At 38.4% G+C, this 27,000-nt stretch overlaps 1 protein-coding gene across 2 annotated transcripts in view; it reads right to left on the bottom strand.

The window, feature by feature from the left end:
* The window catches only part of ATXN1 (ataxin 1), a 311,414-nt gene that overhangs the window by 263,558 nt on the left and 20,856 nt on the right, over positions 1–27,000 (bottom strand). The gene's annotated exons all lie outside the window — the stretch shown is intronic.

The raw sequence follows: 27,000 nt of genomic DNA, 5'->3' as shown, positions 1-27,000 counted from the left end.
TTTTTCTTTCTAAAAACACCTTAGACACAATGGGTAATCCCTAAATCATGGACTCGTAGGTGTGCCTTGAGGACTGCTTTGGAAACCACTGCAATACAGCAATGTTATAGAGAGATATGGAGAGTGACATTAAGAATGTCACACTGTTACACGTTTAGTACATATACCCCAAATAAAAACATGCATTCATTTAATTATTGGCTTTCAAAAGTTGCATATGACTTTTCTAAAAGCTTTGCAAGCCCTCCCCTTCTTCCCTAGCCCGGATTTTAGTCTGTCCAGACTTCATAATGCAGCTCAATGAAAATTCTTTGCAAGGCAGGTGCTCTGGGCAATTGAGTGCCTTTTGGGTTTAGCTCCATTGAGCTAACCAAACCAGGAAGTAGCAGGATTGTCTTGACAGTAAGAGAGATGTAACCATGTTAATGTATAACATTGTCAATTTCTATTTAAATCATGCACCTTTTGTAAAATGAAAAAAAAAGAGGACATATTCTTCACACATAAAACACTTCAGCAAGTTCAGGTGCTTTACAGGGTCTGGAATATCCATTTTAAAAAGTGGGTTAAGAGAATTTACTTGTCCGGAATATAGTGTAGAAACACAGTTATCAAAAGAAAAGCATTAACATGTCTGTGGAATTAAGGGTTATGATAACTGTATCCTGATATAAATACCTTGTCCAACAAAAAATTAAAATGGTTAATGAAAAAATATACAAAAATGGAATAAGTTAATATGAACTAAAACACAAGGTTGCTTTACATAAGCCAGAGCAAACCATAATGCACTCATTTTTTTTTAATAGTTCTTAAGCAATAGAAACTTACAAATGTTTCACAATAGAAGTGGTAGTGGGTGGAACGCTGCTTATCAGTTTATATATATATATATATATATACAATATTTTGAAAAGCTACTACACTCACTCAAATTTTTTTTAGATTGCACAATATGTTTGTATTATGCGTTATATAGAATAGATAAGGCATGATCAACTAATTGCTCTTGTAATACATAGCTGTAGAAGAAAATTGGTCTGGAAAATTCTTATTGGATGGATCCCAAAGTGTCCCTATTTAGGAGGGAAAGTCCCACGTTTTGAGCCCAGATCGCTCTGTCTGTATTTTCTATCATAAGCATGTCTGAGTTTATAACATGGCTCCACAGCAATAATACTCACAACAATGTGTCTTTTTTTGTGATCATTAAAGTGTAATGACCCATCACTCAAAGAGATTTGCCCTAACCTTGGCTTATAGTAGTTTAATGGCCATTGAGGAAACACTAGAGTGGTAATGGGATAGTGTACTGGTAACTAGTTTTTGTATATATATTTGGGCTGATGAATACTTTAGGCAATGCTACCTCAAAAGACTAGTAAGACTTTGAGGGAAGAGCTTATTTTTGTGCGTCAAAATGAAATTTAATATATAAAATCCTACTTTAAGTATTTTTTCCACAAGTACTGGTTTTCCCATTTCTCTGCCAGAGCTTAATTCTGTTCACCTGCATCTTTCAAGAGGAACTGTAAATCGCACTCCATCCCCTACCACAAAATGAAGCCAATTTTGTAGTGTAAACTTCACGGCTAAATTCTAGCAGGAAAATGAAGAGGATTGTGGGAGAATTCAAAACACAGTACAGGTATTTTTTGCAGGTTCCATAGCAGCATGCTATGCCGTTCTATACATGCAAACATGTGTCAATAAACCAACATAATTGGAGGGGTTGTCCCCACGAGTGACAGCCAGGAAGCGAGTTCGTCAGTGGGGATGCATTGTATTGGGCAATGCTTCTTCTATCATTCACATAAGAGGCCCAGTCAGCATCACTGTATGCCTCTACCTTAAAGTCTTATATACACTTCTTGTAGCATAATTCATAGTTAACAGCATGCTTCAATTATCTCATCACATTTAGCTGTGACCAAATGTTTATTTTTTCTGTTGGTTCAGTCAAGTGTAGTTCTAGTTCACTGATTACCCAACTTAAATCTGCTGTGTAGGTTATTGCATATAGTAAACTGCCTCTTATTTTTCGATACTTCTTTGTATCCGCAGGATTTGTGTGATCAGCGTTATCGAGCCTTTGTTAACATGCTATTGGTCTGGGTTTACAATCTGTCATACTGAACTTCTCCAGAATATTTGATACGTATCTCTTTTGGGCTCATCTTTATTAGACCAACATTTTGTTCAAAGTCAATACCTAGAAAATGTTTAATTCTTTCTAGACCTTTATTTCTTAAATTTGGCTTGAAGCATTTCTTTTTACATCCTTGAATATCATTTCACTATTGGCACCTATAATGAGACCATCTACCCATATTATCACTATCACATTTTCATACTATTTGATGCACACAGTAGTCTGCATGATTCTGTTCAAACTCATTTTCACTTAATTGGTCATGTAGTACATTGTTCTATTTTTTACCTGACTGATTCACACCATATAATGACTTGTTCAACCTGAAAACTAGTTCTGCATTCTGTCTAGACTTGACCTCAAACCCTTCAGGCTGCTCTACATATATTTCACAATAAATTTGAGCATGTAAATAAGCTGTTTTCATATCATATCCATTTGATAAATAACTAAGTCATGTTGTGTTGCTAGTTGGATTGAAATTCGTACGCATGCAAAGTTTGCTGTTGGAGACCATATTTCTTTATAATCAACTTCCTTTACTTGATTATAGCCTTTAGCAACACATCTGTCCTTAAATGTTTCTGATCCATCTGTTTTGTTCTTTATTGCATACACCCATCGACCCCTCCACTGAAAGTTTTTCCTTCTAGAAAACTGTCAAATTGACTGTGTCATGCTCTCTTAGCGAATCAATTTCCTCTTTCATAGCATTAAGTCAGAATTGTGATTGAGATGAGTTTGTGGCATCTTCAAATGTTTGTGGTACGTTAAACAGAACACCATGTACCAATAATTAATGTTTGTTAATACATGGTTAGTAGTTTTGAAATTTGAACTATAGTCTTCCTCATACTGGGGAATTGTTCTATTTATTTTTAAGGTAATGTGTAGCATGGTCATTCTTTGACCATTCTCCCCACTCTCTAAAGTTTGGATCTAGTCTGAATGCGCTACATTGTTTGTGTTTGGTACAGATGTTATATTGCTCTCTAGTCATCATTCAAAAGATCAGTATGAGTTTGTTTTTCAATAGCTTTCTTTGTAATAAATGTCAGAAACCTGTGTTTGAGAACTTTTCTGGTGCCTACAGCCTGCATCTCTGTGCATTGGGCCCTTACAGTAGATACTTTACAGTGACTTGCTGCCATTTTGACTGCTGGGGTCCTGAAGGCCCTGTGCCCTCTTTGGCCACAATTGTAACAAAACAATATTAAAATTGTCCTTGATTTTGAATCTAGGAGTCACATTACTAACTTTTAGTACTCTATGATCATTTAAGGGGACCTAATGCGCATATGCGGCGTTTGCATTAGTATTTCCTCCATAGGAAAACATTGTATAATGCTTTCCTATAGGGTTTCAGGCGTGAGGACATCCAGCGTCAGTTACGAGACCAAAAGTCGCCTAAGGACCCAGATGTCCCTCTAGTGGCTGTCTGGTAGACAGCCACTAGAGTTGGAGTTAACCTCTGCAGTGGTTATGATTGCAGTTTGTTAAAAACTGCAATAATTACCGCTGCAGAGTTAAGGGACCTGGGACACTGCACCCAGACCACTTAAATGAGCTGTGTGCCTACAGTGTCCATTTAAAGGACCACTCTAGGCACCCAGACCACTTCAGCTTAATTAAGTGGTCTGGGTGCCAGGTCCTTCTAGGGTTAACCCATTTTTTCATAAACATAGCAGTTTCAGAGAAACTGCTATGTTTGTGAATGGGTTAAGCCTTCCCCCTAATCCTCTAGTGGCTGTCTCACTGACAGCCGCTAGAGGCGCTTGCGTGATTCTCACTGTGAAAATCACAGTGAGAGCACGCAAGCGTCCATAGGAAAGCATTATGAATGCTTTCCTATGTGACCGGCTGAATGCGCGCGCAGCTCTTGCCGCGCGTGCGCATTCAGCCGACGGGGAGGAGAAGAGGAGGATTCGAGGAGGAGAGCTCCCCGCCCACCGCTGGAAAAAGGTAAGTTTTAACCCCTTACCCCTTTCCAGAGCCGGGCGGGAGGGGGTCCCTGAGGGTGGGGGCACCCTCAGGGCACTCTAGTGCCAGGAAAACGAGTATGTTTTACTGGCACTAGAGTGGTCCTTTAACTAAGTATATAAACTTACTGTTCTGGGCTTTCTCGTACCTTCATAATAATATCTCAGTACTCAAAGTGATTTTCATCCATCATCAGTTGCCTTTTAACAAATTTAACAAAGAGGACTGCACTCCTAATTCTCCTACTATACTAGTAGTGAAAGGTGCTCCAGACCTGTAGGTAGAATTACAATTGCAATACTAGATGAAAGATTCAGGCACTCAAAGTATCTTGGTTTCTGCAGACTTTATTAGGAACCACCGGCTTTAAAATTAAATTTCAGCCAAACAGGCCTTTGTCAAGCCATCACACTTTGGCAAGTCATAACTTGACAAAAGCCTGTTTGGCCGAAACGTTGTACAGCCGGCACAAACCAAGATATTTGAGTGCCTGGATCTTTCATCTACTTTCCCTCATTATTAAACACAGACTCTGATCTTTTGAGAACTAAATTTACTCAGCACATATGGGTCCTCAAACTTACGTGTATCTGTTTCCTGATCATCAGTATTAGCCGGTTCATTCAGGATGGTACCTTAAATTTTATCAACAGAGAACTTTGCCACCCATAACTCGTTCTTCTCTACTCTGTCAAAACACAGCCTGCTTCATCAGTTCCCAGTAGTCATTCTGGGCCCAAAACCTTTTGCAATCAGCATGGTGGGGCTAGGGTAATAAGTGCACACAATAATGGAGGAAAAACACCACACATGTGTTTAGTGTTTTACTGCTCTACACACAACAGCGGAAGACAAGGGGCAACAACTTTATTGTACCAGACAAAACGATACCAGTCATATGATTTAATGACACTAATAGGTCTAGTCTGGCAATGTAATGCTGACAGGTTAAATCCAAAAGGCCAGTACATTGCAATAACAAATTTAAGCAAGGAATGGAACATCTGTAGCACAATCAATACAAAATTTCTTATTGACATAATGTGCAGAGGTGTAATTCATTATTTGTTAGCACTGCTAACTTAACATGTGTTGAAAATACCAGGAGAGCATTCTTGATGGAAAAGTCCCTTCAAGCTGGAACATTTCTAATGTTCTGGGATTCCCAACCTGTAATCTGAATGATGTCAGCTGCAGCTCTACTGCTAGAAATCCTGAATGCAATGCTGCGGTCTGTGGCCCTCTTGTGGAAACAAGGACTACAAGACAGAGACAACAGAACAGCAAGTACCAAGGAACAATCTGTCACAAAGGAAGGGAGGTATTCAAAGTGACACGAGTTACATACACAGCTGATTTATCTAAAGGCTGGATGCCACCCATTTTATTTCTTTAAGTTTCTTTTAATATTTTCAGAAATTGACTTTCATAAATTTGCAAAAGATTTATGTTGCTATTATAACGTGCTCAATAAAGCTTGCAGTGATGAATAAAGCTTAGGAGAGTTACGGTTAGCTTTTGGCACTACAGCTGTTGAGGGCTATGTTTCCCTATCATACTCAACATGCCTTTTGAAAGTATAGACTGTAACATCTGGAGTGCCAATACTACATCACTGGATTAAGATATGTTTGGATATATTGCTCTACAGAGCAATGCCTCTCTTCTTTAACTAATTCCATACTGGCAATGTAGCTACATTTTTATGCAAAACGGACCTGGCTGATCATTTATCATTCTAGAATTTCCCATAGAATGTTTTGGGTGATTTTCTTCATCGGCAGACGTTATGAAAGGTAGAGACATCACTGACAGTGGCTCAACCGCCTTTTGGGACCCATCAGAATTTGCAATAATACAAGCTAACTTGGTATGAACTCATTTCCCCTGCAGTGTCGAAGGAATCCATTAAATTGCCCTACTGCCTTTTATTTTAAGGACAATCTTAGGAGGGACAAGCTGATATTTATTATACGTGCTTAACATAACAACACTTTCACGACTATGTATACCAGTAGATTCAAAAGACATATGCAATACAAGAGAGGTAAATGTACGCCAATACTTCAAATGTAGCTATATCCTAAATATACATTAGAGAAAAGTTTCCTTTTTATTGTAAGTTTGTTGTATACAGCAATGCAACAGTAGATAAAATAAAAAACTATTTTCTTAATTAGCTATTACAGCTTAATGGAACACTTCAAGCACCGTAACCATTGCAGCGCACACGTACACCACTCCATTCCTCTACTGCAGCCTCCAGGCAGTGCTCAATGGTTGAAAGTGGTCAGTTGACTCTTAGCCACGAACTTGCTTTGCACAGCTGCTCAGTAGACCTAATGTAAGCTCCTAAGCAGAAGGCAGAAAAGTCAGGAGCAACCACCAGCGGACCTCAAATAAGAAGTCAAAACATTCTAAAATGGTTTGACTACTTACAGTAGGGGGCTCTAGAGCCCTCCTGGCACCAAAGCCCCTTCATCACACAGTAGTGGTTATGGTGTTTGGAGTGTTCCTTAATATATTGGTGCCAATCTGTTTATTTTGGCTTAAAATGGGGAATTTACTTAAAGGAACACTATAGTCACATAAATTACTTTAGCTAAATAAAGCAGTTTTAGTGTATAGATCATTCCCCTGCTCAATTCACTGTTATTTAGGAGTTAAATCACTTTGTTTCTGTTTATGCAGCCCTAGCCACACCTCCCCTGGCTATGATTGACAGAGTCTGCATGAAAAAAAAAAACTGGTTTCACTTTCAAACAGATGTAATTTACCTTAAATAATTTTATCTCGATCTCTAAATTGAACTTTAATCACATACAGGAGGCTCTTGCAGGGTCTAGCAAGCTATTAACATAGCAGGGGATAAGAAAATATTAATTAAACAGAACTTGCAATAAAGAAAGCCTAAATAGGGCTCTTTTTACAGGAAGTGTTTATGGAAGGCTGTGCAAGTCACATGCAGGGAGGTGTGACTAGGGTTCATAAACAAAGGGATTTAACTCCTAAATGGCAGAGGATTGAGCAGTGAGGCTGCAGGGGCATGTTCTATACACCAAAACTGCTTCATTAAGCAAAAGTTGTTCAGGTGACTATAGTGTCCCTTTAATTCCTAGTGATTCACAATTTAGTGAATAAGCTTTGAGGTTATAATAATCACAAACATAGAAACATAGAAACATAGAATGTGACGGCAGATAAGAACCATTCGGCCCATCTAGTCTGCCCAGTTTTCTAAATACTTTCATTAGTCCCTGGCCTTATCTTATAGTTAGGATAGCCTTATGCCTATCCCACGCATGCTTAAACTCCTTTACTGTGTTAACCTCTACCACTTCAGCTGGAAGGCTATTCCATGCATCCACTACCCTCTCAGTAAAGTAATACTTCCTGATATTATTTTTAAACCTTTGTCCCTCTAATTTAAGACTAGGTCCTCTTGTTGTGGTAGTTTTTCTTCTTTTAAATATAGTCTCCTCCTTTACTGTGTTGATTCCCTTTATGTATTTAAATGTTTCTATCATATCTCCCCTGTCTCGTCTTTCCTCCATGCTATACATGTTAAGATCCTTTAACCTTTCCTGGTAAGTTTTATCCTGCAATCCATGAACCAGTTTAGTAGCCCTTCTTTGAACTCTCTCTAAGGTATCAATATCCTTCTGAAGATAGGGTCTCCAGTACTGTGTACAGTACTCCAAGTGAGGTCTCACCAGTGTTCTGTACAATGGCATGAGCACTTCCCTCTTTCTACTGCTAATACCTCTCCCTATACAACCAAGCATTCTGCTAGCATTTCCTGCTGCTCTATTACATTGTCTGCCTACCTTTAAGTCATCAGAAATAATCACCCCTAAATCCCTTTCCTCAGATGTTGAGGTTAGGACTCTATCAAATATTCTGTACTTTGCCCTTGGGTTTTTACGTCCAAGATGCATTATCTTGCACTTATCCACATTAAATGTCAGTTGCCACAACTCTGACCATTTTTCTAGTCTACCTAAATCATTTTCCATTTGGCTTATCCCTCCTGGAACATCAACCCTGTTACATATCTTAGTATCATCCGCAAAAAGACACACCTTACCATCAAGACCTTCTGCAATATCACTAATAAAAATATTAAAGAGAATGGGTCCAAGTACAGATCCCTGAGGTACCCCACTGGTGACAAGCCCAAGCTTCGAATATACTCCATTGACTACAACCCTCTGTTGCCTGTCACTCAGCCACTGCCTTACCCATTCAACAATATTGGAATCCAAACTCAAAGATTGTAGTTTGTTGATAAGCCTTCTATGTGCAACAGTGTCAAAAGCCTTACTGAAATCGAGGTAAGCAATGTCTACTGCACCACCCTGATCTATAATTTTAGTTACCCAATCAAAAAAATCAATAAGATTAGTTTGGCATGATCTCCCTGAAGTAAACCCATGTTGTCTCTGATCTTGAAATCCATGTGTTTTTAGATGTTCAACAATCCTATCCTTTAACATGGTTTCCATCACTTTCCCCACTACTGAAGTTAGGCTTACTGGCCTATAGTTGCCCGACTCCTCCCTATTACCTTTCTTGTGAATGGGCACAACATTCGCTAACTTCCAATCTTCTGGGACTACTCCTGTTATCAATGATTGGTTAAATAAATCTGTTAATGGTTTTGCTAGTACACCACTAAGCTCTTTTAATAGCTTTGGGTGTATTCCATCAGGTCCCATTGACTTATTTGTCTTTACTTTTGACAGTTGAAATAGAACCTCTTCCTCTGTAAACTCACGTGTAATAAATGACTCATTTATCCTTTTTCTTAACTGAGGTCCCTTTCCTTCATTTTCATCTGTAAATACCGAACAAAAATATTCATTGAGGCAGTCAGCTAGACCTTTATCCTCATCTACATACCTTCCTTCTTTTGTTTTTAATCTAACTAATCCTTGTTTTACTTTTCTTTTCTCATTTATGTATCTAAAAAAGGTTTTGTCCCCCTTTTTTACTGACTGTGCTATTTTCTCTTCTGTGTGTGATTTGGAAGCTCTTATAACTTGCTTAGCCTCTTTCTGCCTAATCTTATAGGTCATTCTGTCTTCCTCACTCTGGGTTTTTTTATAATTACTAAATGCTAACTTTTTGTTTTTTACTATTTTGGCTACATCTGTGGAGTACCACAGTGGTTTCTTGAATTTTTTGCTTTTACTGACAAGCCTAATGCAATTTTCTGTTGCCTTCAGTAGTGCAACTTTTAAATAATCCCATTTCTTTTGGACTCCATTTAAATTGCTCCAGTCTGATAATGACTCCTTTACACATATTCTAATTTTGGAAAAGTCTGTTTTTCTAAAGTCTAAAACTTTTGTTTTTGTGTGGTGTGACTCAGTCACTGTTCTTATATTAAACCACACTGACTGATGATCACTGGATCCTAAACTTTCACCTACAGTAATATCTGATACCAAATCTCCATTTGTTAACACTAAATCTAGTATGGCCTCTTTACGAGTTGGCTCCTCAACGACTTGTTTTAGAGACAATCCCAGTAGGGAGTTTAGAATATGTGTGCTCCTGGCACAAGTAGCTATTTTTGTTTTCCAATTTATATCAGGAAGATTAAAGTCACCCATGATGATAACTTCCCCCTTCATTGTCATTTTAGCTATTTCTTCAACTAGTAGATTATCTAACTCTTCAATTTGTCCTGGGGGCCTATAAATCACACCTACACGAGTTACTGTGTGATTACCAAATTCTAACGTAACCCAAACTGACTCTATGTTCGCCTCACTAACCTTTATTAGGCTAGATTTTATGCTATTCTTTACATACAGGGCCACCCCTCCCCCTTTCTTGCCTTCCCTGTCTTTTCTATATAAAGAGTACCCTGGTATTGCTATGTCCCAGTCATTTTTCTCATTATACCATGTCTCAGTAACAGCGACTAAATCTACACTATCAGTTGCCATTATTGCCACAAGTTCATGGATCTTATTCCCTAAACTGCGAGCACTTCATTTTATGCCAATCTAGAACGCAAATGTTTAGGTGAGGGCATAAGGAAGTTTAAAACCTCTCTTACAGTAAGGTTTTTATGTATTATTTTATTTTACTTTTTTAATGTGGCGGCTGGCTTGCGAGAGTTGGCCAAGTAATTAACCCTCACGTTGCCAAGGTTTTTTTTTTATTTATTTCTAGTTTTTAACCATTTCTTGAAATAATTAATTATCTTGCGAAAAGGAAGTGAATGATATTATGTCAATACACATGTTGGGGAATGCGTTCAGTTCATATTCGGCTACCATGCAGTCATTGATAAATGTCCGATTTCTAGGTTACATATTGATTTACATGCGAACATGACTGATTCTCTGAACGCTTCTGAACAAATGATATAGAATTGGTCAGACCAACTGAATCCTGACTGCATTTGACTTTAGTAATTCTACAAATTGCCAATGTGATTAAAATTTGTCATTTTCAATTGATTTTGTCCCTTCAGATTGGGTACTATAGAAATCAGCACTTTTTGTAAAATGTAAAATAAATACAAATAAAAAAAGAGAGGACACACTCTTCACACATAAAACACTTTAGAGAGCTAAAGTACTCAGGGCAGGGATAGGCAACCTTTGGCACTCCAGATGTTTTGGACTACATCCCCCATAATGCTCTTACACCTGTAATGCTGGCATGGGAGGTATAGTCCAAAACATCTGGAGTGTCGAAAGTTGCCTATACCTGCTCTAGGGTCCGGAGTGTCCCTTTAAGTTCTAATGTTTCCCCAGTCTTGTATTGAGGGCCCAAACCAACCCTGGGTTTCCTTTATATATTATATAAAGTGCTACAGAATCTGATGGCGCTATATAAATGGCGATAATAATAATAATAATATATATATATAACCCGAAGTTAGGCTGCTCTTCATTTAGCACAGGTGGATATGTCAGAAGGATTGAGTGACTCTGTGTAACTGCCTGAGATGACATTCTAAAGACGTGGACTGTAGAGAGCCTCCAGCAGTTTGCTATAAAGACACATGCCATGAGTATAACGTTCCTCAAAACGTACAGAGTTTTAACTCATTCATTTCCTGCCACTAACAGGATTAATCCAGTCACTCTTAAATTCTTGGTAAATGGCTGGAGTATACGTCTAGTGCATGGGTTTTAATTGACAGTTTACTGAGTCGTTATTTACTTTACCATCCTTTACTTAAACATTGGTCTCTTTGCACATTCTGCATATAAACCCAATTATTTCACACCTCGTTTCAAATGTCAACCTAGAGGAGCTCATTCATAATAACAAATAACTAATGTATAAATTGATTTGTAACATTCAACTCAATACATATTCCAATGTAAGAGAGAGACAGACAGATAACTGAGACAGACGTAGACAGCAGTCAAATAGACATATCTAGAGAGAGACGCACATATAGACAGTCAAACAAATAGATATATAAACAGACAGACTGGTTGTCAAAAAGATAGGAACTCCTCAAAGCTCATCACTACAAGTTAGGTTCTGGAAGTCTAATAAGACAGTGATAAAAGATACTTTATTTATTTTGCATCAACATTAATGGACTACTATGGCAACTCATAGATCATGACATCACGAAGAACACGAATGAGCATGAAGAATTGCAACTGTATATGTGCTTAAATTTCAATGTCACTGAGTACATTACAAAGATACAGGTAACAAATCAAGAGAACGTAATAAGTAACCAAGAAACAGTGACAATGAAAGGTGGGTAAGTCAAGCCACAAGAAAGACAAGACCACATAAGTTACAAACTATGGAAAATATGGGTCTTATGAGACCTTAAAATAATGCATTTGTGGTGACCCGAGAGGGGTGAGGGGGAGAGTGGTTATAGAGAGAGAGATGTATATATAAAACTGTGAGATATTTTTATTTCAATTACTTTTAACTGCTTTAAGTCTCAGCATTGAATGGCTTGTCCTATCTCCTCTGGGGATGAAAGAGTTAAAGAGATACTCCAGACCTAAAAAGCACTTTAGCTTGCTGAAAAGATTTATGTGTGAAGAATGTTTCCTCTTTTTATTTCATTTCAATAGAAACAGGCAATTTTATAAATTAACTTGGTTACAGACCCTGGCTTTCAATTAGACAACTGGTCCCATTGCTTCCTGGTTTGGTTAGCTCAATGGACATAAACTCAAGACTAAGGCTTTTGCACTGAGTAACCTGCCTTGTAAATACATCTCATTGAGCTGGATTGGGAAGTCTGTGATTGGACAGCCACATAAAGTATGGGCGGGGCATAGAAGGGGAGGTCTTTCAAAGGTAGCAGATATAAGATCTGCAACTTCTAAAAGCTGTTTTTTTTAGATATAACTCCAATAAAAAAAAAAAAATGAAGAATTAAAGGCAAGCATGCTTTCATTTTGGGGCAAATTGGTGATTTTTATTTATTTTGTATTTGGTCAGTGGAGTGTCGATTTTTTTTTTTTTTTTTTTAGCTCGTGTCCCACAATTAGTGATTGACCTGCACAGTGCCAGAAGTGCCAAGGAATAAAAAAAGGGGGACTTATCAAAAATGGCATATCTGTTTTCACACCAAACTTTTGGTTGCGTCAATATATTCCTTCAACTAGCAAAAATCAGCACGGTTTTATGAAGCACAGGTCGTGTCAAACTAACTTGATTGCTTTCTACGAAGAAGTAAGTAGAAGTATAGATCAGGGTGTTGCAGTGGATGTGATCTATTTGGATTTTGCCAAGGCATTTGATACAGTTCCACACAAAAGATTAGTGTTCAAACTCAAGGAAATCGGTCTCGATGAAAATGCTTGTTCTTGGGTAGAACATTGGCTTAAAAACAGAATACAAAGAGTTGTTGTTAATGGTAAATTTTCAAGCTGGACAGAGGTGGCAAGTGGTGTCCCTCAGGGGTCTGTTCTGGGACCCCTTCTATTTAACATTTTTATAAATGATCTTGAAGACAGCATTGAAAGTCATGTTTCAGTGTTTGCAGATGACACAAAACTTTGTAAAATAATACAATGTGAGCAAGATATTACTTTGCTGCAGAAGGATTTAGATAGACTGGGGGACTGGGCACTCAAATGGCAGATGAAATTTAATGTTGAAAAATGCAAAGTTATGCACTTCGGCGTAAAGAATACACAAGCAACGTATACCCTTAATGGAAGCGAATTAGGGATAACAACACACGAAAAGGACTTGGGAATTGTTATAGACCACAAACTATGCAACAATGTGCAATGTCAATCAGCAGTGGCCAAGGCCAGTAAGGTATTGTCATGCATGAAAAAGGGCATTCATTCTCGGGACGAGAATATCATTTTGCCTCTCTATAAATCACTGGTAAGACCACATATTGAATATGCTGTGCAATTTTGGGCACCTGTTCTAAAGAAGGATATCATGGCACTAGAAAAAGTGCAGAGGCGGGCTACAAAATTAATAAAAGGAATGGAACATATCAGCTATGAAGAAAGGTTAACAAATTTAAACCTATTTAGTTTAGAAAAACGTCGCCTGAGAGGGGATATGATAACATTATACAAATATATTCGGGGCCAATACAAACCATTGTGTGGAAATCTATTCACAAACCGGACTTTACATAGGACACGAGGCCATGCGTTTAGACTGGAAGAAAGAAGATTTCGTCTAAGGCAAAGGAAAGGTTTTTTTACTGTAAGAACAATCAGGATGTGGAATTCTCTGCCTGAAGAAGTGGTTTTATCAGAGTCCATACAGATGTTCAAACAGCTACTAGATGCATACTTGCAAAGACAGAATATTCAAGGATATAATCTTTCAATGTAGGGTAATAACTGCTTGATTCAAGGATAAATCTGACTGCCATTCTGGGGTCAAGAAGGAATTTTTTGTCCTAGCTTGTTGCAAAATTGTGCTTCAAACTGGGTTTTTTTCTTTTTTTTTTTTTTTTTTTTTTCTTTTCTTTTGGATCAACAGCAAAAAACAGGTGTGAGGAAGGCTGAACTTGATGGACGCAAGTCTCTTTTCAGCTATCTAACTATGTAACTATGTAACTGCACCACATTTTTCTTGCTTGCCCCATTCCCGACAGATTAGTCCTGTGCTGTAGAGGTACATAAAAGAGAGTCCCTTGTTGTTTGACAAAATTCTTAAAGTAACTGGTGCAATAAAAAGTTTCTAATATAGAAAAGGTGAAGTTACAGTTTTAAAATATTTACGTGACTGGCACATTTGCCCAAAACCGGGACAAAAGTGAAAGTTAGTGCGACAATTTGTATACATAACCCCCACAGAGTACAGCGAAAGTTCTCCTTTAAGAGAAAGAAAGCAAGGGCTAAGTAAGTTACATTTCCATAATGGTTTTGTGATGCAAAACATATATCCAAGGTGAAAAGCCCTCTAGGAATCTGAAGTCAGCAGCCTTCTACTCTTAGCATAAGTAAATATGTAACTAGTGTGTGTGTATGTGTCAGAGATACCTTCATGTACATATACACAGCCTGTTTGATAAAACTAAGCTGCTATGATTTAGCACTGGTGGTGTTTACATAAGATTAGGACAGCCTTGACATGCAGCTTGCATCATGCATATGTTCTTCTAAATGCTCATTGTACCCAGATTGTGCTTGGGAGCAGTATATGTTGGAACCAGTGGGTCATTCTACTTTTGAATTCTGTGAAACCCATTACTTGTGTGTTGTGAATGCTCTTAGGTTTTCTGCTGGTATGTAAACAGTGTGTGTTTGAAGGTACAACAAGAATGATTAATTAAAAAAAATAATAATTGATTCATTTGTTTCCCTCTGTTCTAAAAATGAAATTTAAATGGAAAAAATGTTCAGTGCAATTACAAAGATGGTGCCATTTATAAACAGAGGTGTTGATGGTGTATGTACAATGCAGTTTAGCCTCCTATAAAAGGTGCTGGAAAATACCAGGGTACAGCAGTGAAGTGGTAGTCGGCACACCTTGTCGTTATTTACTAAATAACATATTAAGTTGAAATTCAGCCATGCTGAAAAAATCGGTACCATCTTTGCTGTCAACATTAAAATTGTTGTTTTTCCTATTTGAATCCAGTATAAAGTATAGGTTTAAAATATTTACAATGTACTGATTTTAAACACATTCAGCACTTAATGCACCCTGCAGGATGCCAATTCGGTAAACGTAATTCACTTTTGGCAAGCTAATTATAAAAATCCTGTGACTGTTAGCACTAGCAATAAAACTTTGCAGCGTGAGGGTTAAATATTTGGCAGGAGGCTAGAGCTACTGGTGAGCAGTTATTGCAGCCAAGTCTCAACAGAGGTAACAGTAAACTGCCATGTGGGGGACATTTGCACTCGAATATGGGGTCCAAAGGGCTTCCTCGACCCAAATCAAATGTCTGCTTCCGTTGCAGTAGTGTTGGGAGTATGAAGTTTTCACTGATTTCTTTCCTACCACTGTATGAGACATGCACGTCTCTAGTATTCCAAGATCAGATAGCTATCCTTGGCTCTCAAGATGTTTGTGGACTTCATTTCTCACAATGCACTTCAACCATCTAAGTCATTAGTCTGGCAGATGATCATGGGAAAGTAATCCACAGCCTCTACAGTGCTATGCTTAGCAAACAAAGCATGGGTTTGATAGGACATTTCCATTTCTCTGTTTCACTTTTTAGTATTTCATAATATATTTATAAAACATTGATTAAGACTGCGTTAGAATTTCATTGAAATTCCAAGTCAACCAAAATATACGATAAGGCAAAGTAGGGACTACATTGTCTTATGGTAAAGCCTGAGGTTGACAAATAATGACAAAAGGCAGAGCTGCAGGGTCAACTTTTGTCCACTCCCAGCAGCCAGCACACGTGACGGCTATGGGATTCGGGCTCAGTCCATGGAGTATCCCGTAAAAGCGTGGGATCCTCTATAGACCTTAATGTGACACTCTCGCACATGTGCAAGATTATACCGCCCATGTGGCAACTGAAGTGCCAGGAACCAAAGGGAATCTGCAGTGTGAAGATGGCAGTGGACATGAGGAACAGGCTGAGGAAAGTAAAACTCTCCTCCCCTGCAACCACCAAACCCACACTAGATCTTTGTTTTTCTGGGGTCTTTGAGAAATATCAAATGACGCCCAAAATTGAGGATCCGCTTCAAAGTGAGTTAATTGATAAGCTATAGTATCTCATTAATTTATTTTATTGCTGTTAAAGCAACACTCCATTGCTTTTAAATGGACTCTCCTAACATCATAATATGTACAGCTTACTATAATGGTTAATGTGCTATGGGTGACATTTCTCCAAATATTGTCAAACCGGTTTCCACTTCAGCAAAAAAATAAATAAAATACAAATGGAAGCATTTTTGTACTCAAAGTCCACCCCTCCATTTGCCATGTAATAATGAGGAAATATCTTCATCAATCCAGCAGAATCACTTCTGACGTTTTCACCCATGCAAAATCTAAACATGATTTGGAAAAGCAGAAAAGGATGCAGCGATTGAGTATCACCAATGCTTCCTTTACCCCAGCATTCCGAGCCTGTTAATGCATTCCACAAGCTGTACAAGAACTTTGACTGATAATGAGGAAGTGTGATTTCCTCACTATGACAAAGCAGGCTGAGGGGAGGAGGTATACGTGGTGCAGGGTTTTCCACTGGGAAAAAAACAAAACACAGAGACACACAACATGGCTTTGATGTTGACAGAGGTTTTTGCTTTTTTTTTTTTTTTTTAAGTAAAGAAATAAAAACTAAAGAAGAACAACAGGCCAGGACCTAAGCTGCAACTAAAACTGGACAAAAAAAAAAAAATTCTAATGTAAACAATTCCACATACACGTATGTCATTTGTTTTGAAACAAGGGAAAGGAAGAAGGAGCAGCAGCAGTGCAACTTTGTCCTGCCCAAATATTCTCACCCCTCAGCTTGACCCTGGAGACTGGTCAGTCATTCAATTTGTAACATATCCTCCTCTAAAAATAGTGAGAGAGAAGCACAAAGGAAATATAAGATATGTCCTTTCAATAATATAAATCAATAACGGCAGTTACATATATAAATAGAAACATGTTGAAACCCACTTTGGAAAGAAGGCACACATCCCTTTTTAATAGTGTGCTCATAAAAAAAGAAGACACAAACAGAGTGATTTGTTTTCCTGTTGGGTAAATAAACTACACTGTTTGCATTAGGAATGAAAGACTGCTTTGCATCCCCCCCACTTATCTCCCTGGCCAAGACACAGTGAACAGCATTGAACTTCAAACAGGCAAGCATGAAATCTCCTTTCACACCTTTCAGAAATGGACACTCACTATTCCAAAAGAGACATCAGCCCTCCGACACTTCTGGCGCTGTGAAATATAACTTCCGTCACACTCAGCCAGCCATCAGATAGAGCATAATGGGAAGTGCAATCCTGTGCCAATCCTTGCCTGTTGCTGTCTTCATTGAGAAATTATGACGCAGAAATATTAAAGGGACAGTCTAAGCACCAAAAGCAATCAGGCTACATGATGAAACACAGTGGCGTTTCTGAGATACAGCACGGTTTTCTTTTTTGCCTCCGAACATATTGTAGAAACCTGTTCTCTTGCTGTGGGTTTCTACCACATCTAGTGTCAGCATGTGAGCTTGTGGCTCTTGAATACACATTATGTTACACCAGCTATTTCCTCTGTGTTTCTCTATGATAAACATTTGATTGGACAATAGTCATCACAGGGAAGTAAATTGATAACTTCAGAGCGTGCAGATCACACTGCTAAGAAGTTGCTTTCTTGGCGCTGAAATAAAGGCAAGTGTAATAGTGGGTTTTTTGTTTAACAAAAAGGGGCCAATAACTACAAATAGATGGATACACACAGCAGGGGGAAAAGCATATTCTTTTTTTTTTTTTTTTTTACAAAGACGGTTCCTTTAAGAACATTTCAAGTAGATTTTAATCTTAATTTGCTGATGTATTAAATAAAAAGAGCAATAAAAACATGGATATGGTGAACGTTCCCCATAGAGATTCATTGATTCAATGAATCTCTATGAGGATATGCTGACTGCCGCGCATGTGCAATGGGAAGCATTGGATTGGCTGAGCTCATCAAGACTGCTGATCACAGCCATGGAGTCACCAGTCACGGTAAGAGATGTGCAGCAATGGTGAAAAGGTCATTTAATTAACTTTTTACTCCATTCTGAGGGTAGCCAGGAACCTAAATAACTAGTCCAACATACTTGGATCATTTTTCAAATATATATCTCCCACCAGGCCCTAAAAAGTAAATTAAATACTTATCATGTTCTGAAGCCTGCATTTAAAAAATAAATAGCCTAAGCACCATAACCACTATATGTTGTTGCTGCAGGGTCAAACAATTTTCTCATGGTTTGGGCAAAACCAGATCTCCCTGAGGCATCTGTGACCCAGTGCCTTTTCACCTATTACTAATTTGGATGTTAAACTATATCAGCAGTACAAAATCACTCTGACATGTTGATGATGGTTTTATGCACCTATGAGCAGAGCGGAACACAGGAGAAACAACCTAAGGTAGTGGAAAAGGGTCACAAATCGAGACTACTCTGCCACAGAAGTGGGAGGTATGTAGTCTAGTTTCCAAGCTTCCAACATGCAGTGATCAGCCATTTATACATGTTTCTGTGTGCATTCTATAATTAGAAAGGTACCATGTTGGATCAATTCACTAAGCTCTAGATTTGTAACAAATTCAGGGATACTCATTCAGTGCAATTCAGGGGAAGTCACTAAGTGCCTGTGAGTAAATAACCCACGTCTTGGCCATTGAGATAGGACCCTTAATATCAGCCAGAGGGATTCATTATTTAGTAATCCCCAAGTTGCCCTAAACAAATTTTACATAAATTTGAATGCCTGACAAAAAATACAATTCCTGTACTTAAATTTTGATATCTTGTGGCTTATTTTTTTAGCAGTAGATTATACCAATTGTTCCGGTTTAAACTATAAATTCAGAGGCACATCTAAAACCATAATTGCGCCCTTAATTAGTCTAATACACCGTACAATAATTTTTCAACTTTTGGTATAATCACCTGGGTGGAATATAAACCAATGATTTATCGGTTTGTTAAGAGTCTGTGTTCACATTTTATGACTGGTCCCATGGCATAGTGTTATAGTAACATTATAACCGCTTATTTAATCTTATTGTTATTTTATAATGAAGAATGCTGAGCCTTAAATTTAAAAAGATGCCTGAAATTGCAAAAAGCATCATTTAACCTGGGAATGTTATACAATCACCAAATGCTGAGATTTGTGAATTCAGCTATTACATGATGTAGTGTAATATGATTTAATTTCCTTAGATATTTTATGCAAGGGTGATTAACTAAAAGCCAGATATATACTGGTCATGGTTATAGTTCAGCATCTTTGTTATAAACTCAGTCTTCTATCTATGTAAGTAGATTAATATATTATCTAAAAGAAACACTTTTGACCCCCCCCCCCCCCCCAAAAAAAAAAAAAAAACATAATTTTCTCCATTTAGAAGTATCAAGGCTATTTGAATTAATACGGGTGAAACAATTAACCATTAATTTTGTGGAGTAGGCTTCAATATCACTTAACTCTACAATGTAATCCTTATTTCATATGTAAGATTATTTTGAGTAATCCATTAGAATGCTAAGTGAGATGAGGCTTTGGTGGTGTGGCTAACTACCAAGCATTCAAATAACACTAATATGTGTCACTATTAAGGACCTCTAACCACCAAGAAATTCTATTAAAGGGAAGTCTATATGTTCACATGTCTCTCATTTATAACTGTAATGCCATGAATTCTAATATAATAATGGTGCAGTTCAGTCCATCTATTATATCAGTTCTACATTTCTTTGCATTCTTGTGTTGAATAGATCTCCATGTCTTAATTAGTCATTAATACTCTTTAATACTGAGCCGTGACATTTCCTAGACATGTCCACACATGACTAGAAAAAGTCTCTAGTTAACGCCTCCCATTCAACTCGCACGGCTTCTCTATGGAAGTAATTTTAGCTGTATGCGTGTTACAAAGTCTGATTAGCTTATCAGTGCTTCATGCAGACATTAGGCTGTACAAGGTCAAAGGGCATGTTAAGTATTATAATGACACTGTATTATTTTCCTTGTACCCGGTTTCTGATTAATTTAAATATTTTAATAATGCTATACAAACAATGGTCTGTTGCTTGAAAACAACTTCTACGTAACCTGATTTTATGCTGAAGGACAGTACATAAATACATTCTGAAGATGAAACTTAGCAGGCCATTAAACCAGAATAATTCACAAAGATCTAACTATTTTCAGAAAAATCAAAATGGTAACCTTACACAAAGCAAATCTAAATAATGGAAAACATGATAACACAAAATTTAGACTAATCATTTTTGTGCCGGCAATGGAGAGTACCTCGGGTATCCTCACCTTAAACATTTCTAAACACGTCTGTTACATATTGTCAAGACAAAGATGAAGCAACATTTTCTTATCTTCCCTGGCCTTTATCACTCCTCTGAATGTTGTCAATAGGAATTTCCTTGAGTTTCTGCTGCACTTTATGGCTCTGATAATAGACAAGACCTTGGCTTGTTTGAGAGCTTTAGCCAAAAACATTAAAAGCTCTTATCTCCCAAGCCCCAGTCAGCTGAACTTGGCAGTACTCTCTCTTACAGCACATTGGTACACACAGTACCACTTACTCAGCATTCTCTCAGAGTACGTAAGTTTGCAGGACAAGACAGGCCGGGCAGTGTGACAAGCAGATACTTTTTTTCCCCCATGATCCAGTGATTGAATTTGTACATAGACTGTCAATCTGCTGACAATTAGTGTAGGAAGCTAGATTAACAGGTTTTACGACAAGTGTGTACTTACACTGGTGTGCTTGTAAAATGTTACTAATCTATCCTTTGTTGTGGATATGTCAGGTGCCTGCTGTTCTGCCGAGGCGTGTGTGCACGCGGGGGGGTGTTTTCTGGAAACTGTAGGAACCAGTGTTTTTCTTGGAATGTCTTCAAACAATCTATTGAGATTTTACCATCCAGGTTGAGCATTTAGTTTTGGTAGACAATGGCAGTTCCAAATGAAGGTTCTCTTCAATATATGATATTACCTCAATAATACTTCCTTAATACATTGAGCCAGGTGGGCAGTCACAGAAATTGTTTTAACAACAGCTGGAGGACCAGTTCATACCCAGGTCCCGAACATATCCAGTTTCTAGAAAGCGGAATACGGAATATGTTTGTGGTGCATAAGCAAGGATTATTGATTGTTCGGCAATGCCTTTTTCACCACTGGCGTACATACTGGGTATGTACGCCAGTTTGCCAGCCTCTTCTCCTAGGGAGCCCAGGAGCTGGCCACCTCAGGGCCCCCCGAGGCTGGCAGTGGCGTTACATGACGGGTGCGCGCGCGAGGGAGCATTCTCCCCTGAGCGCTCTCTGCCCAGCTCCCTCGTGCGCACCACAGTGATGCCGGAGCCGGAATATGACGTCATTCCGGCTCCGGCATCAGTAAGCGCCGCGCGAGGGAGTTGAACAGGAGGATCAGTGCTCCCTCGCCGCCTGCAGGACCGGCCGCCGGGCAGCCCCACTGGACCCCAGGAAACGGTAGGGAGGCTGGGAGATAAAAAAAAAAAAATATGAGTGCGTGTGTATATGTGTGTGTTAATTTTTGTGTGTCAGTGTGTGTGTGTGTGTATGTGTGTTATTGAGTGTGTTCGTTGTGTGTTTGTGTGTGTCTGTTATTGAGTGTGTGTCTGCTAGTGTCAGTGAGTGTGTTAGTTTTTGTGTGTGTTACTGTGTGTGTTAGTTGTGTGTTCGTTTGTGTGTGTCTGTTATTGAGTGTGTGTCTGCTAGTGAGGGTCAGTGTGTGTGTTAGTGTGTGTGTCAGTGAGTGTGTTACTGTGTGTATCTGTTACTGAGCATGTTAGTTTGTGTGTGTCTGTTAGTGAGTGCGTGTTTGTCAGTAAGGGTGTATGCTTTGTAAGTGAGTGTGTATGTCTGTCTGTCAGTGAGTGTGTGTCTGTCAGTAAATGTGTGTCTGTTAGCTAGTGTGTATGCGTCTGTTCGTGAGAGTGTGTGTGTGTGGTTAAAACCCCTTCAGCACTTACCTTTCTCGAGCACCGGGCTCCTTTGGCGCTGGGGATCTCTCCGCCTCTCAGCTCCGAATGCGCATGCGCGGCAAGTGCCGCGCACGCATTCAAACTGCCCATAGGAAAGCATTACGCAATGCTTTCCTATGGACGTCCAGCGTCTTCTCACTGCCAGTGAGACTGCTACTAGAGGCTGGATTAACCCTCAGTGAAACATAGCAGCTATGTTTTCAGCTTCAGGGTTAAAACTAGAGGGACCTGGCACCCAGACCACTTCATTGAGCTGAAGTGATCGGAGTGCCTATAGTGGTCCTTTAAGTGTATATATCTGCATGCAGTGGTGTACATACCGGGGTCGCAGCCCTGCGACCATGTGCCCGCCACCATGTGTTGGGGGGGGGGGGCATGGATCAATTTTCGCACTGGGGCCCCATGGATCGTATGTACACCACTTTTCACTGCTCTTCAAGCTAAAAACTTGCATTCAATATATAAATAGAACATAGGTTATGCACGGCTTAACGTAAATACTCTGTTGCAAACAAGATTAGTGAAAATGGGAATTTAACCGCATGTTAATCTAGAAAGTGAAACACAACTAAACATAAATTACAAAGCATCAAAGAAATACTAGCATGTCTTTTAAGGGAAAATTTTTGTAAAATCTGTGTAAATTACATGCAACATGAGTTCTAGCATTCCACAGAGATGCTACAGAAGAACTTTAGTTTCATTGCTTCTTTATAATGTCAATAAAGAATACTCCATATACCATAATAAATCGTGTGTGCTGAATTACTTTTTGTTTATAAAAAAAAGAAATGGATTTTAAACCCTATTTTCCTCCTTCTTGTTCCAGTGATACGGTGTGGTTCCATTCTGTCCTTATGTCAACGGAAACCCTATTCATTGTTCCACACTGCAGCAGGCTTTGCTAGTAAACTTCATGGCTTCATTCCAGCAGCTAGAGATGGGGCTTTCAGCACATTGAGTATATTACAGGGATTTTTCAATGTCTATGTGTTGCACATTGGTACCACATACATTCCTCATTTTTACATTCAGATAGTAATTTTTCATAAACTGCATATAAAACTGCATGGTATACATGCCATCCCCAAAAATGGATTATTTTTCTGTTGTTGTAATGTCTACTCTGTGGGATATAGGTCTTTAAGCAAGCGTTAATATGTAATTATCGGTATTTACCGGTACCGGTATTTCCATGATTTTCATTTAAACACGCTATAGTACATTTAGCTGTGATTCCAATTGGAAGGTCTGACAGTTTCACAATCTTTCAACAGAATTCCATGAATGGTTGAGTTTAAAGTTTAAAATGGTAGCTGCAAATTCTGCATTTTGCCTTTTTTATAATTTTATAATCTATAGCTCAATAGTATGATGACAAATATACAACTATCCCAACAAGTGAAATGTAAAGCAATTAGTCAAATCAATATGTATTGTTTTTAGAAAATAAATTGCAATGTAAAACCAGAAGATGATAATGTGCGCACTCTTCATCAGCATTCTATTGAAGATGATTTGGATATTGTATCATTATCCGACTTCCACGAGCTATAACCTATCTATGGTATTTCTCCACTTGAAACAATCATACAAAAGACGGTTTAGCTGCTGAATGATTAAAGAGGCACTGCTGCTTCCAAAGAGTTGGGTGGAGCTTAAGCAAAAATCGATTTCTGTTGCTAAGCTAATATACCCACAATCCATCAGTCAACAAAGCCCAACAGAAGGGCAAACTGCAGATATCATGGGCAAAGGAGAACAAAATGGCAAGTGGCAAGGACCAATGTATAGAGGGCAAGTGGCAAGAACCAATGTATAGAGGGAACAAGAAAAGGAAAACTGAGAGAAAATAAAAAGAAAAGAAAAGATGGTCATGACTGGTTGGGCACACATCTGGTCAGAATACCGTAGCCAGCAACAATAACCAACCACGTAGACAATTGAAAGAATGCTTTACTATTTTCTTATAAACCACTTTATATAATGAATACAATTATTTCTATATCACAATGTATATATTTATTATATTATAATCACATGCGGAAGATACATAGAACATCATGAATTTGGAAGAAAAGTTGTATAATTCCCTTTAGCATACACACACATATCAAGTAGATGAGTTAGAGTGGCTATAACTGTGTTTTTCTCTTTCCCTTTGTTTCCATTGTAGCCATCTCACCATGTGTTAGGAAGTAGGGCAGGCTCTACTTTAAAGGGAACGAGGCACTCATTCAGGGTGTCCATGTAAGAGTTTCTCGAAACTGCGTAAACCAGATTCTCCCCTCACCACCTAGCTTTGTGTGTTATACAAAAGAAAGCCAGTTGTGCAAGGTCAGATATAGAAACAGCTCATCAACAACCACTTCAGACAAAGAAGTATCTGAGAAACTATATATACTTTATTTTTTTTTAAATAATATCCATCTTACCCAAGTTATTCTATCTGCGTAAAAATAATTGACAGATATTCCGTGTAGGTCGCTGATTCATGTCTCATAACGTAAGTTCTGCTGATGCCATTCTACACGGTTTGAAAACCTAAATAACATTTTGGAACCTGTTTAAGTTTTCTCTTGGAATTCTGCAGCACTAATATAAAAATGTGGATTCTCTGTGGTGATGCGTTGGTTCCCCATTACAGAGACAGAGAGATCAGCTGTTCTCATCACTTATGTAAATTGGAAATTATGCTAATCACTGATTGGCTGCTCTCATTTGACTTATTTCAGGAGTCACTGGAGCACATGAAAGTATGGGAAAATAGTTGAAATGGTGAGATACCAGGTAGACATACTTATGACAGGAATTTATATCAATAATGTAAAATAACTTGAATGCAAAATATTTAGGAAGCATTTTTTTCCCAAAGAATCAAGACTTCCATGAAAATGTTACTTGTATGAATGCTGTAATAATGCAATACACAAATCCATCTTGCAAATAAAAAAAACAGAGCAACTTTTGAGGTTTACAGATCACCCTCCACCGTTCCAGCCATCATTGCTACTCCACCAGCAGCAAAACCACCACTGGTGCAGCTGAACTTGGACCTGCACGCTGGGGTGGCCCATGCACTTAGTGCCAGCCGATGGGCATCGCTGAACGGTGCCCTGTGACCATTTAACAGTGCTACTGGGCCCCTGTATTACTGCTGATGTTGTGAGAGTGGGTCACTTCCTCCCAGATACATCCCTTCAGCCTCAACCAGCAGAAGGTCCCCAGGGAAGATACCCTCCTGCACATAAAAGGAATGTTAATGGGAGAGGGGCAATAAATATAAGAATTGTGACCTATCTTTGTATCAATGTGTGAATTTGTCAGTGTGTGGGTGTGCATGTGTCAGTGTGTTTATCTATGTGTTTGTCAGTGTGTGTATCTGTGTGTGCGTGTGTCAATGTGTATCTGAGAAAATATGTATAAGTATGTATGTGGCAGTGTGTGTATGTGTATGTGTATATGTGCATACATCCCAGCAATCAATTGCCAACACTAGATACAAACACACCCCTTAATTCAAACGCAAACTTTACAGAAGAAGGGCACTCCTGCATGCCAATGGCAACAGTACATACAAATACACTCCTACATGCACACACATACTTCATACAAAAACTTGATTACATTCAAACGCACAAGCACTGCTCACAAATACAACAATGCAAAGATAGACAAATGGTAGATCCCCCAGCTGGCAAAGTTTTGGAGGACTTGTACTAAAGATGGGGATTTACCTTTTGGCCACCCTTGTGCTACCGAAGGGGCTCAAAAAACATTCTTGCGCCAGAGCACTCACTACACTAGTTCCACCATTGTACTCCACCATACCTCAGTGGTGACATCTACATACAACAAAATTAATTAAAAAAAAAAAATATTGAACACGGCTAAGTATTTCATACCACTACTCTGGCTAAAGCCAAACCCACCACCTCTTCAGCTCTGGTTTTCTAGAATTAATGACCTTTATAAAAACTGCAATAATTACACTTGCAGGAAAAAGGGTGATGGGAGTTGGCACCCAGACCACTCCAATGGGCAAAAGTGGTCTGGGTGCCTGGAATTATGATGCTTGGATCAATCCTTTAAATAAAATGTTGCTGGACTAAAGGTGCACATTGACTGGGAAATAAATAAAAACATTAACGGTTACTCCTTTTCAGTTTTGATTAGCATTTTAGCAATGTTTTTATAGTATACCAATATTACAAATAAAAGCTGTCATAAATACTTTTTTTAGACTATTAGTCAAGACTTTCTGAAAAAACAGAAAACATCTTTCGTTATGTTGCTAATGGTCAGTAAATCCATGAACATACTGAGAAAGTTTCAATGATATGGATAATGTGTACATTTCACATTATCAATAAGGCAGGACAGAGGGAGTGAGCTATGAGTGCAGAGGAGAGCCCAATAAAATTGCTCCCAATTTTTTTCCAAAAAACATAGGATAGTGCCAGTAGCCTACTGGAACCAAAAACTACTACACTGAGCTGTTGTGGCTATGGTACTTAGGGTGGAACACCAAACAGGAATATCCTCTTCACTTTTGACAGTAATCATTTTTCTTTTTTTTACCATTAGTTGTGTTTCTAATGTATTTTAGATCACTGCTCCCCCCTTGTTTAAAAAAAATATATATTTTTAAATTATATATATTGCTATAAAACGTATCTTTATTGCAGTGCCTAGATAAACTCTGCAAAGCA

This window comes from Pelobates fuscus, chromosome 4 (genome assembly GCF_036172605.1).
Source record: "Pelobates fuscus isolate aPelFus1 chromosome 4, aPelFus1.pri, whole genome shotgun sequence".
NCBI lineage: Eukaryota > Metazoa > Chordata > Amphibia > Anura > Pelobatidae > Pelobates > Pelobates fuscus.
Note: the sequence above shows the minus strand (reverse complement) of the source record. Positions and strands in the feature narration are given on the sequence as shown.